Source organism: Leuciscus leuciscus (genome assembly GCF_965113295.1).
Source record: "Leuciscus leuciscus genome assembly, chromosome: 3".
Taxonomy (NCBI): Eukaryota; Metazoa; Chordata; class Actinopteri; order Cypriniformes; family Leuciscidae; genus Leuciscus; species Leuciscus leuciscus.
The window spans coordinates 7,454,655-7,467,942 of record NC_138727.1 but is presented as its reverse complement, the minus strand read 5'-3'; positions in this window follow the sequence as shown (position 1 = coordinate 7,467,942).

Here is a 13,288-nt window from a genome sequence, read left to right as displayed (position 1 = left end):
ACAATATGCATAGCACTTGCATATTGTTGTCCTACTGTTAGTTTAACTGCTTCTATTGTTCTCATTTGTAAGTTGCTTTTGATAAAAGCGTCTGATAAATGAATAAATGTAAATGTAAATAGAAAAAGGATCTACCGCCAGCAGTCGATTTTGATATTCTAGGTACTGTCAACTGGCTGGAATTTTGAGATCGCAATAGACGTGAAGGACTATAATGCGCTAAAAGCTTGCTCAAGTACTGGGCAGCTAAACCATTTAGTGCTTTGTAAGTCTGATCAGCAATATTTTAAAATGTATACAATGTTTAATAGGGAGCCAATGCAGTGTTGACAGAACCGGGCTAATATGGTCATACTTCCTGGTTCTGGTGAGAACTCTAGCTGCTGCGTTTTTGACCAGCTGTAGTTTGTTTATTAAAGGGATACTTCAGGATTTAGCATTAAGCTTTGAATTAGTAGAAAACCTGTAGTATTTTCGAATTGCTGTGCTTTCCACCCTCATATCCCCCTGAGAGGGGAGATTTATGTATTTTTTGTCTGGAAAAAATCCTCAGATGACGCAAAAATCGTCATTTTGCGTCATCTAAGGATTTTCTGGCCAGAGGCTAAAGACTACAGCCAGTAGGAGGAGCTGTTCTGCATGTTTTCAACCCGCCCATAGAGGGTGGGATCTCACTCACAGAATGTACACAGTGTCAGCCGTCTTTCTTTGGAAGCTAAGCTAGCCAGGCTCTTGTTCTGTGGAGAAAGCTGAGTAGTAGGGGTTAGTGGGTTACCATCCTCTTTTTCCCGGACATGTCCGGCCGTCGAGATCCAAAATGTCCGGGATTCGGCTTTTGCTTTCTGCAGTCGCCATTCATTGTTTACATGCACACCTTTTGTTTCAATCTAGCTGAATTCATTCCGATTGGTGAGTCTGAATGTAGTGTTTACATGAACGCTAAACAAGTGATCGGTTGATGTGCATTTTAACATTGCTAAGAAAATTCCCGCTCCTCCGTGAGAGATATGAGACCGCAGCGTCTCAGTAATCACGCCACCGGCCTCACGCCGTTCTCCCGCGGCCAGCCTCGTCCTGCTCGCCACAGTAAACATAATGAATGGCGACTGTAGAACGCAAAAGCCAAATCCCGGACATTTTGGGCGATCTCGATATCCCGGGCAAACTCGTCTCGGAGACTCACTAGTAGCCTAACCTTGTTTTCAACTGTGCTCTCTTACCGGTAGGCGTGGCTTGGGAGTGGCCACCTTGGGCAGCGAAGCAAGTGCATTCTGGGAGTTGTTATCTTTCATCCACATAAGCCAAAAATACATTTTCTGGCTTTTCTCAGTCTAGAAAGCTCCAAATTCAAAAATTTCTTCACATTTCTTCTACATAAATGACCTATTTTAAATACACATTCATCTTTCCAGAGGTGAGGTATCCCTTTAAGCGTGCAGGGCAACCACCCATAATAGCATTGCAATAATCTAGCCTTGATGTCATGAACGCATGGACTAATTGTTCTGCATTTTTCATTGAGAGTATATGATGTAATTTAGATATATTTTTAAGATGAAAAAATGCGGTTTTACAGATGCTAGACACGTGACTTTCAAATGAAAGATTGGTATCATAGAGCACACCCAGGTTCCTAACCGACGACGAAGACTTAACAGAGCAGCCATCAAGTGTTAGACAGTATTCTAGATTATTACGTGAGGAAGTTTTTTGTCCAATAATTAGAATCTCTGTTTTTTCAGAATTAAGTAGTAGGAAGTTGCTAGTCATCCAGTTTTTTATATCACTTATGCATTCCGTTAATTTTGTGAATTGGTAAGTTTCGTCAGGGTGTGAAGAAATATAGAGCTGCGTATCATCATCATAACAGTGAAAACTAATGCCATGCTTCCTAATGATATCTCCCAAGGGTAGCATGTACAGAGTGAACAGCAACGGTCCTAGTACTGAGCCTTGTGGTACACCATACTGAACTTGTAATCAATAAGACATCTCTTCATTTACTGCTACAAACTGATAATGGTCAGATAAGTATGATTTAAACCATGCTAATGCAATTCCACTAATGCCAACATAATTTTTTAGTCTATTTAAAAGAATGTTGTGGTCGATAGTGTCAAATGCAGCACTAAGATCGAGTAACACTAATAGAGAGACAACCACGATCGGATGATAAGAGCAAATCATTTGTGACTAATAAGAGCTGTCTCAGTACTATGGTACGGCCTAAATCCTGATTGAAAATCCTTGCAGATAGCATTTCTTTCTAAAAAGGAACATAGTTCCTTGACATAGGAACATAGTACCCTGATACTCGCCTAGATTCGAGATCGGCCTTCTGTAGGATCAAGTTGTGTTTTTTTAACAATGACAAAGATGAATTAATGATATTAAGAAGAGGATCTATGACCTCTGGAAGCATATCTTTCAGTAGCTTAGTCGGTATGTCTAACATACATGTTGTCGATTTAGATGATTTAAGAAGTTTAGAAAATTCTTCCTCTCCTATAGTAATGAATGAATCGATTTTATTCCTAAGGGAGACTAAAATGCACTCCCTGATGCAATACGGTTGCATAGTTATAATTTTCTCCCTGATATTATCAATCTTATAAGTGAAAAAGTTCATAAAGTCATTACTGCTGTGCTGCTTGAAAACTTCTGGGCTTGAAGCTTTATTTTTTGTTGGTTTAGCCACTGTTTCAAATAAATACCTAGGGTTTTGTTTATTTTCTCGAGAACTCACCTAAACAGCAGACAGATTTCTATAGAATAATTACCTAATTTGGTCATTAACCACACGTAAATCTAAAATTCCATCTTTAGGTAGCAAACAACTTACAAAATACCATATAAACTTATCTGCAGCACAATTGACTGGCCATCGGTAAGAGCGGTGAACAGGATCACGCTATATAAACGAGTCACCATTAATAAAAGCCTAAAAAAATGTATGCGGCAACATATCAATGCAGTAGCATGAAATGTGTTAATACAGTTGAACACCCTCAGGCCCATACCCAGAGTTAAAAGGGAATTTCAGACTGGTCTACGGCACTTAATATCCCAATGCTTAATGCATACTCGATAGCTCTTGCGACATATAAGAATGCAACCTGCATTCCATGCCGTAGGAAAAACGGAAGTAAAGGGAAATCTCCGTGTTTTTAAAGGGGCCGTGAGCTTAACTTCCGCCAAGCTCCATCCACCCTCACAGAATGGAAAACCCATCTAAGGGGGTGACCACATTACATTTCAATAATTCTGGGTAGATATATATAAATTTACATCTCGCTTTGGATAAAGGTGGCTTAGTACAGTACAGTTTCTCCGGACACCTGGACACACTTGGTAATCAAGCTTGCAAGATGAACATTTGCTAGAGTTGTATTACAGTTTTTCTGAATTGCTATAAAACACCAAATCCAATTCTCTGAACCAAATCCTCAATAGCCTAAACCAATTTTGTACTGTACTTTTTTGCATAATTGCAAAATGTGTTTACCGTGTTACAATATACTTATTTTCTGTAACTGCATCAACAAAATGTAGAACAGAATCAAAAGCATGCAGTGTCTAATGAATAATCTGTCATTTATATTTTGACTGGCTGTGTGTATGATCTGAAATCAGTTTATGATTTTGAGCACAGACAAAATGGTTTTGAGGCAATGGTTTGATTTTGCCAGAAGAGTCAAAGGGTTCTCTGAATGTAGTTTGAAAATGTGGTTTTGTGTTTAAGGTTGTTGTGTTTTTTTTTTTTTGCAATTAAGAAAAAACTGTAGCAGTGTGTTTATGTTCTCTTACGAGAGGTACTCTCGTACTGCGTAAATCTTACGCTAGGGGGAAAATCTCTTTTCCGCGAGATACTGAAGCCAAAAATTATCCTTAATTTTGAAATAATGTAAAACGCGTTGCGGCAGCATGCAGACACAGGCGAGACGGCTTGTGCGCCTATTGGCTGCCCTGCGGCAACTGCAGCAGCCTATCGATAAGGCCCACTCGTGACGTCAGCTCCAATGGGGGCGCTTCGCGCCCAATACGTCACGTCCCGCCAGAATGGGCGTGGTCTAGGGCTATAAACATAGCTTCGAGAGGCTAGCTCACTGATTTTTCATCTCTTCAGCGAAGCTCTCGCATCGCTGGATCCGGAGAGAAGCCGCGCCGTTTGAAGAAGCCTTTCAGCGGGACGAGTCGACACTCTGAAGCCGCTGGCCGCGCCGCCTTCAGTCGCCTTCCTGCTGCGCTATCCGGCGTTATATCCTTTCTCTGCTACTGTGTTTTGTGTATGTGTGTGTGCTCGCCGCCGCGACACACACCCTCATTGCACTAAAAGAGCCGGGCGTCTTTTTCAAGACGCCCCTTTCCTGAGGATCACGCAGCTCTCGCGCTCGCGCTCGCTGACGGCGACCGCCCTCACTGCGAGCCAGTTACTGCCTATGGTGACTCTGAGGACTCACCTGGCATCCTTCTCCGAGACTGCTCCTCCGCCCCCCCCCAACCCGCAAAGCTCGCCGGTGCGCCCGCTTGCCTTGCCTGCTTGGGGGATGATACCTGCTGGGGGATGATATCCCTCTGTTCGAGCCGCGCAAACCGCGCCGTTCACAGGGGATGTCAGGAGCGGACGGTCACGGGGCTAGCTTTCTCTCTCCCTCTGTTCGAGCCGCGCAAACTGCGCCGTTCACAAGGGAGGCTGGAAGCGGACGATCAGGGTTAGTTTTTCTTTACGTTACAAGAAAGCTACCCTGCCCTTGCGCCCCATTCACGCGTCACTCACCGGCGAAAAGAGAACTCAGTTCCCTGATTAGGCGACTGGAAATATCAATATTGCAGCAAACGAGCCTGTTGTAACACGCACGCTTGCAAGCAAACGCCGAAGAAAACATGTTGACGCTCTCTTATATGCTCATGCATCTACACACCTTTGTGTTCCCCCCTGTGGCTCAGTGGTGGAATCTTAGGTTTTTCGCACGAGAGACCGGGGTTCGAATCCCGGTCTAACGGCAGATATATTATGCCGCCAATGCTTCGCTCTGTCAGTTCCCTGAAAGGCGACTGCAGATGTGCATTTTGCAGCCAACGAGCGCGCTGTACAACCCGCTCGCCTGCACCCAAACACCGTTTCTATGGTTCCCGTGCGTCACTGGCGAAAGGAGAAAAGGGTGTTTTTAGCCCCGCTGCGGCCGGGCCGACCTCCACTCCTGACACATTTCTCATTCCCCTCTTAAGTTCAGGTGACTGGAAATGTCAATATTGCAGTGAGCGAGCCTGTTGTTTTGCACGCACGCCTGCAAACAAACGCCAGCATGTTGACGCTCTTTGATAATATTCGCGCTACTGAATGTCTATGTGTCTTCCTCTGTGGTCCAGTGGTAGATCATCAGATTTTCGCGCGAGAGACCCGCGATCGAATCCCGGGTCTACCGGCAAAACACATTTTTGCCGTCAATTCTCGCTCTGGCAGTTCCCTGAAAAGGCGACTGCAGATGTGTATTTTGCAGCCAACGAGCGCGTGGTACAACCCGCTCGCCTGCACCCAAACTCTGTTTCTATGGTTTCCGCCTCTGAAGTTCAGACGACTGGAAATGTCAATATTGCAGTGAACAAGCCTGCTGTAATACACGCACGCCTGCAAACAAACGCCAGCATGTTGACGCTCTCTGTTTCTATGGCAACTTCTCGCTCGTTCAGTTCCAGTAAATGCGACTGTTCCAGTGTATTCTGCAGTAAACAAGTCGGCGAAGCAGCCCGCTTGCCTGCACACAAACGCCGCTTTTACGGCTACCCAGATAAATCCCAGAAGAGTGTATTTTCTGGTGTCCCGGCCACGGCCGATGGTGTTACGAATGTAGACGAAATGCCCACTGCCCAGTGCTCATTCCTACACACAAACACAGCCCGTCACACAGGGCTCGCGCACATGAAATCGACCCAGGTCGATTGCGCATTAAACGTGGTAAATGTGCCCACTGCCCAGTGCCCACAAACACTACGTTCCGCATATCTCAAGGTTTCTGTAAAAACAAAACCAACGTGCATTCGCTCTGCTCAGGCGGACAATGCTCTCAGTGTTGTAAATGTGCCCGCTATCCCGCGCCCACATTCACACATAGACATGACAGGTCCTACGGGACTCGCCCAGCCCTCCCCTCTCGGTTGACCACCGCATAGGAGTCGAGCGCGGGCAATCTGCCCGCTGTTATCAGCGCGCCCCCTGCCTCGAAGCGCGACGCTTATGTTACAGCACACCGAAGCCCCTCTGTCGCTGAGCGACCAGAGCGCGCTCCGCATTCAGCCCCTAGCCATTCGTGCAGATGCATGGGCAAGGCTACCCGGGGGTTTTGAAGTGGGTGCTAGACATTATAGAAAGAGGCTATTCGCTACAGTTTCGCCGACGCCCTCGCCGCTATGTGACGCGCGTCGAAGCTACGGTAAAAACAGAAGTAGCACCACCTACTTCGAGCCGAAATTTTGAAACTGTTGAGCAAAGGGGCCATAGAGCCTTTATCTCAAGCTCAGAGTGAAGGAGGGCTATACAGCAGATACTTCCTGGTACTGAAAAAAGACGGGGGTCTCAGACCCATACTAGATCTAAGGCAACTGAACAGAGTGCTTGCGAAGCAACAGTTCAGAATGCTCACGACCAGAAAAACCCTCACGCAGATTCGCCGAGGAGATTGGTTTGTGTCAATAGATCTGAAAGACGCATATTTTCAAATACAAATAGCGTCACGTCACAGGCGACGTTTGAGATTCGCCTTCGAGGGCCAGGCATATCAGTGCTCAGTCCTACCGTTCGGCTTGTCTCTAGCCGCTCGCACCCCTCAGACTACAGGGCATGCGAGTATTGAACTACTTGGACGATTGGCTGATTCTAGCTCAATCTCACTCGGTGCTCATAGAGCACAGGACCATTTTGCTCGATCACCTCGAGAATCTGGGTCAATTGGGCGAAGAGTTCTCTGTCTCCCAGACAGATAATATCTTTTCTGGGCACAGAACTGGACTCGCTGTCTATGATAGCGCGACTGTCACCAGAGCGCGTACTAGACATTCAGCGCGCAGCGAGCTCTTTCCGCTGCGGCGCATCTATCCCGCTCAAGAAATTTCAGAGGATGCTAGGTCTCATGGCCTCAGCATCATCAGTACTTCAGCTGGGCTTGCTTCACATGCGCCCGCTACAGTTCTGGCTGAAAGCGCGAGTACCGCGCCGAGCGTGGGCTTCCGGTCTGCTTCGTCTCAAGGTCAATCAGAAATGCATCGCAGCTCTGAAACCTTGGAAAGCAAACGACTTGTACCAATCAGGTGTTAGCCTGGGGACTTCCTCGAGTGTGAAGGTAGTGTCTACGGACGCCTCCACCTTGGGATGGGGAGCACTGCTCAAGGGCAGACCGTTCTTCGGCCAATGGTCAGAACGGGAGAAGCTTCTACACATAAACTGCCTCGAAATGTTGGCAGTAGACAACGCACTGACGCGTTTTTGTCCCTAAATACGAGGACACCACGTCCTGGTCCGCTCGGACAACATGTCGCCAGGGCGGCCTCAGGTCCCGAAACCTGCACAGGCTGACAGAACGCCTCCTGGTGTGGGCTCAGCGCAACCTGCTCTCGCCGAGAGCAGCGCATGTGCCAGGGCTCCTGAACGTAGGACCGAACAGACTGTCCAGGAACAATGTTCCGACAGGCGAATGGCCTCTACACCCACAGACAGTCCAGCTGCTGTGGAAGAAATTCGGCAGAGCGGAAGTAGACCTGTTCGCGTCTCAAGAAAACGCTCACTGTCTGGAATTTTTCTCCAAGAGCAGGGACGCGCTGGCTCACGTATGGCCCCGCCACCCGCTCTATGCCTTTCCTCCCGTCTCTCTCCTGCCTCAGGTGATAGAACGGATCAGAGAAGGATGCTCAGTGCTACTCGTAGCGCCGTTCTGGAAAAACCAACCCTGGTTCCCAGTTCTGATGCAGCTAGCAAGCACTGCCCCATGGCCAGTGCCAGTGAGGAGGGACCTCCTCTCTCAGGCCAAGGGCTCGTTTTGGCATCCGCGCCCAGAGCTGTGGTCCCTTCATGTTTGGGCCATCAACGGGTACCCGCTGACCTCCTCCAAACACGATCACGCAGGCTAGAGCTCCGTCTATGCGACGTCTCTATTCCTCGAAATGGTCAGTGTTCTCCAGCTGGTGCACAGCTCGTGGCGTGTCGCCCCTAGACTGTGGGGTGACGGAGGTTCTCTCCTTCCTACAAGAGCTGTTGGACAAGGGCAGGACCCCTTCCACGCTCAAAGTGTATGTGGCGGCCATAGCAGCGTTCTCAAAAACAACGCTGGGTCAGTCAGTAGGAAGGAACGATTTAGTCATCGTCTTCCTTAGAGGAGCTAAGAGACTGAATCCTCCCAGACCTCCCTCAGTCCCTGTATGGAACCTTTCTACAGTGCTGGAAGCCATGAAAGGTGACCCATTCGAGCCTTTACAGACGATTGATCTTAAACACCTGTCTTTCAAGACAGTGTTTCTTCTGGCTCTCGCTTCAGTGAAGCGCACAGGGGACTTACACGCGCTCTCAGTAAGCGCGACGTGTATGGAGTTTGGGCCTAATGACTCAAGAGTTATACTCAAACCTAAGCACGGTTATGTTCCAAAATCCCTCAACACACCGTTTAGGGCGCAGGTCATTCCCTGTCAGCCCTACCGGTCTCTGACGAGGAAGGAGACGCAAGCTTCCTTTGCCCAGTCAGAGCATTAAGAGCTTATGTGTCTCGCACGTCTGTTTTCAGACAGACAGAGCAGCTGTTTGTTTTCACTCTACGGACGTTCTAAGGGACTTGCCGTGTCGAAACAGAGCCTATCCAGTTGGATAGTTGATGCTATAGCGCTGGCTTATACCTCTAAGGGCTTACAGTGCCCATTTGGAGTCAGAGCACACTCCATGAGAGGCGTGGCCTCGTCGTGGGCTTGGTCTAGTGGGATTGCCTTGCAAGATATCTGTATGGCGGCAGGCTGGGCCTCCCCGTCTACATTTATAAGGTTTTATAACCTAGAGGTTCCCGCCTTGCAGGCTAAGCTGCTTTCGGTCTAAAATCGGTACTGTCTGCCCTGATGTGTTCGGGCCAGAATACTGAAACTGCTTGAGCAAATGCTCGCTGTTGGATCGCGCAGCTCTATGGGCAGTGTGTAAGACCCACTATATTCGTCAGTCCAGGCCGGGGGTCGCCCTGACTGTACGACACATCATCAGTATAACTGCTCCTTATAAGATGTTATATTATTACAGGAATGATGCTATTCTAGCCACTCTTTCCTGGGCTCTCTGTGAGTCCCTTATGATCATGTACTATATGAGCCCGGGCACTTGCCCTTGGGACTTTGGTGCTGGATCTTAGCATGCACGGCGTTTTACACTGTTTCCCCTAGCGTAAGATTTACGCAGTACGAGAGTACCTCTCGTAAGAGAACGTACTCGGTTACTAACGTAACCTCGGTTCTCTCTAGAGAGGAAACGAGTACTGCGTATCTTGCCGTGCCTGCACACGCTCTGGTTCGCTTCGGCGATGAAAAACCAGTGAGCTAGCCTCTCGAAGCTATGTTTATAGCCCTAGACCACGGCCATTCTGGCGGGACGTGACGTATTGGGCGCGAAGCGCCCCCATTGGAGCTGACGTCACGAGTGGGCCTTATCGATAGGCTGCTGCAGTTGCCGCAGGGCAGCCAATAGGCGCACAAGCCGTCTCGCCTGTGTCTGCATGCTGCCGCAACGCGTTTTACATTATTTCAAAATTAAGGATAATTTTTGGCTTCAGTATCTCGCGGAAAAGAGATTTTCCCCCTAGCGTAAGATTTACGCAGTACTCGTTTCCTCTCTAGAGAGAACCGAGGTTACGTTAGTAACCGAGTACGTTTTCATAGATGTAGTTACAAGGATGTTTATCCAACTGGCCCAGGCAGATTTAATGGATTACCTAATCTTCTGAAAATAGCTAATGTAGTTTTTTTTGTTTTTTTTTATGCCAATAAATCTGTCAATACAAAAATTCAAAGTGTTCAAAGTGTTCATATCAAACTACTTTCAGTTGGCTTTCTTGAACTATCAAGTGGACAGTTTGAAATTGATTATACGTTGTTGTTGTTTTTAAATGCTTTTACATTTCACAAAAACAAATAATTAACTTTATGTGATACATTTTCAGTGATGCCTTTCAGTCATCAGATTTAAAGATTTTTTGTTTTGTTTTCTCAATTCTTGTAAAGAATTCTAAAGTTCTAAAGCCAGAGCCTGAAAGATGCAAATGATAAACTGGAAATGGATGAAAACCCTAAACTACTGAGCAAAGGCATTAGCACAGACAATCATGCCCCCTTGTCTGAGATGAGGTTTCACCTTCAGTCCTACTACACGGTAAGTATGCCAGCTAAAGCTTTCTTTGATATCGGATAACTCAAACTGTAATGTATATCTGAGATGCTGTCTTATTTCTCTTACCAGATTACAAGCAAGCATCTTGGTGACCAGATCCCAATGGTGATTCGCTATCTGCTAATCTATGAAGCAGCTTTGGAGCTGGAAAGGAACATGTTGCAGTTGCTGCAAGAAAAAGATGATGCCAACCTGCTTAAAGAAGACTTTGACATTTGCCAAAAGCGGGAGAGCTTACGGAGCCGCCAGAAACGTCTGATGAAAGCATGCAGCCTCTTGGTTAGAATTCACTATATATAGTGGATTGCAATAGTTCTAATGCAACAATATTTAATCATAAAATCACTTATAATAATAATTTAAACCATTTATACTCATTACATTTGATTCATTCATTGATCATGAAAAGCTAAGATAATGTCTCATTTCAAGGGTCTTAACATCACAGGACAATGTTGTAAAGCAGAGATTTTCCATTGCTACTGCATGTATAATAACACTTGTTGAATTTGTGCTGGTCAGACAAAGTTTTACTGAGCATTGCAACAGACACAACAAAGATTATTAAATAAACTTTGCTTATTTTATCATCACTTCATCTCCTGCTTTCAGCTCTTCTCTGGCTTCCTCAGTTTGCCTCTTACACTGATATATTACTTTGTGCACTGGCCCTTTATCAGCTGTTTGTGAAGCTACGTTTAGCCCCTGAAGTGCCTCTTATTGCAATATGAATGCACTCACAGTCCAAGATGTACTGAAAAAGCTTCTTGTACTACTTTTAAGTCTTAAGCAATTCATTGTAGTATCTTATCAGAGTATCTGCGAGCTAGCAGAACTTGTATTTTAACAAAATAATGTTGAAAATTAAATTTACATGGTAGTATCTTATCAGAGTATCGGTGAGGCAGCAGAACTTGTTTCAACACGTTAAAAATGAAACTTCATGGCACCACAAAATTCCATAATCACCTGAAATGAATGTGTAGAATGTTCAGATAGTTGTCCTCTATCTGCAACGGACAAAAATACAAAATAAGTGTTTTCTCAGTGGGGTTCTGTATTGTTTGGACAGCAATGGTATATGTTAATGGGAAGGGTGGGATTTTAAATATTAAAAAACAACCAAACCGGAGATGGTCTTCAGCATCTTTATGGCAGATTCTTTCAAAAGCTTTTTCTGTTTCCCTAGCAAATTTTTCAAAGGTACTGTAATTGATCAATCCTGATATGTTCACACGGAACTCACTTTGTGCACGTGGGACCTTTGTCATTCTGAGGAATGATATGGTCGTTCTCTAGAACTGTTTTCTCAAAAGTGGAATCTTAGAATTGTCAAGAATACTAAGTGTTACGATTTCCTGATTGGTCGAGAAACACAAAAGCAAAATAGATGGTGGTGCAACAGCAAGAAACCACCATGTTCACTCAATTTAAGAGCCATATTGCAAAAAATAAAAATAAAAATAAAATAATAATAATTATATATATATATATATATATATATATATATATATATATGTGTGTGTGTGTGTGTGTGTGTGTGAATGTATAATAATTGTTGTTTTTGTTAATTATTCATTTATTTTATTTGTATTTGTTCTTACTGTGCATGTTCAGTGATGTCATGTTTTGTAGCTTATGTAAAAAGTTATTGACACATGTGCAATAAGTTAAGACACACTTTGGGAGAACACAAAGCTTTTGACCGTTTATCATAGTTGATATATTGCATTATACGGACGACGGACGAGTATTGTTCATTATGCCACCTTTTCAGCTGATCTCCTCTGACCAGGGCCGGATTATCCATAGACGGGATTGTGCGAGTGCCCTGGGGCACCAGCCAATACGGGGGCAACCAGGGCCGGATTATCCATAGACGGGATTGGGCTGGTGGGACTGGTGTTTTCTCCAAAATAAAAGCTCAAGGGTTTATTTCTTGCAAGTGAAGAAATTAGGACAAAAGTATTGTAATTTTCCCATACTATAGTGTAATGTAAATATACTTTTGAAATATTCATTTTCATTTATACAGCACATTTTTAAGCTATATGGATTTTACATAGGAATAATTATATAAATAATTATTATATTATTATAATAATTGTTTGGCATCCTAAAACACCAGTGATAATGTAATGTAGACTGAGACTCTATATCGTAACTAAAAAGATGTTTGAGCCCTCTGAAATGTCCAGGTACAAGTCAATGCTTTTTCTTTGTTCAACGTACACAGTTCATGGGCTGAAGCTCTTAATTTTGAGCTCTCAAAGTGCACCATGATTGATGCATTTAACCTTAAAATGTACAACATTTTCTAGCGGGGGAGCATGCCCCCGAACCCCATAGAGGAACAGAGGTATGGTGATTGTAAAACACAGAACACATATGATGAAAATTGGTGAAAATTTTATGGTGAAAAATGGGTAACGAATGCCTGGAGACACGAAGGTTTAAAATGTTGTAAAATGTCTGAACTGATTTTTTATTTTTTTTATTTTTTTTATCAATTTCAATATGCTTAGAGTTCATGTGGTGTTATTTATGACTCGACAGCTTTAAAATGGATTTTGTTCACCATTTTAAGGCAGTAAGTTCATGATCTTTACTGTGGTCACAAAAGGCACAGAATCCCAGCACTCTCAGAGAAGTAGTACACTCTTGTCATGGCAAAAAGGTAAACTTTTGTACCTAATTGCGTATTAAAATGCATAAAATGGATATTAGTACCTTTAGGGTACAGTCCCAGTAACAGCTTTTGTACTATTTCTTCTGAGTGTGATCAATGACCCTATTGATCTGCTGGCGCTTCTGCTGCCAGTATTTTACTTTTATTTAACAGATTTTTTTTTTTTTTTTTTTTTTTTTTTGCAGTGATGGATA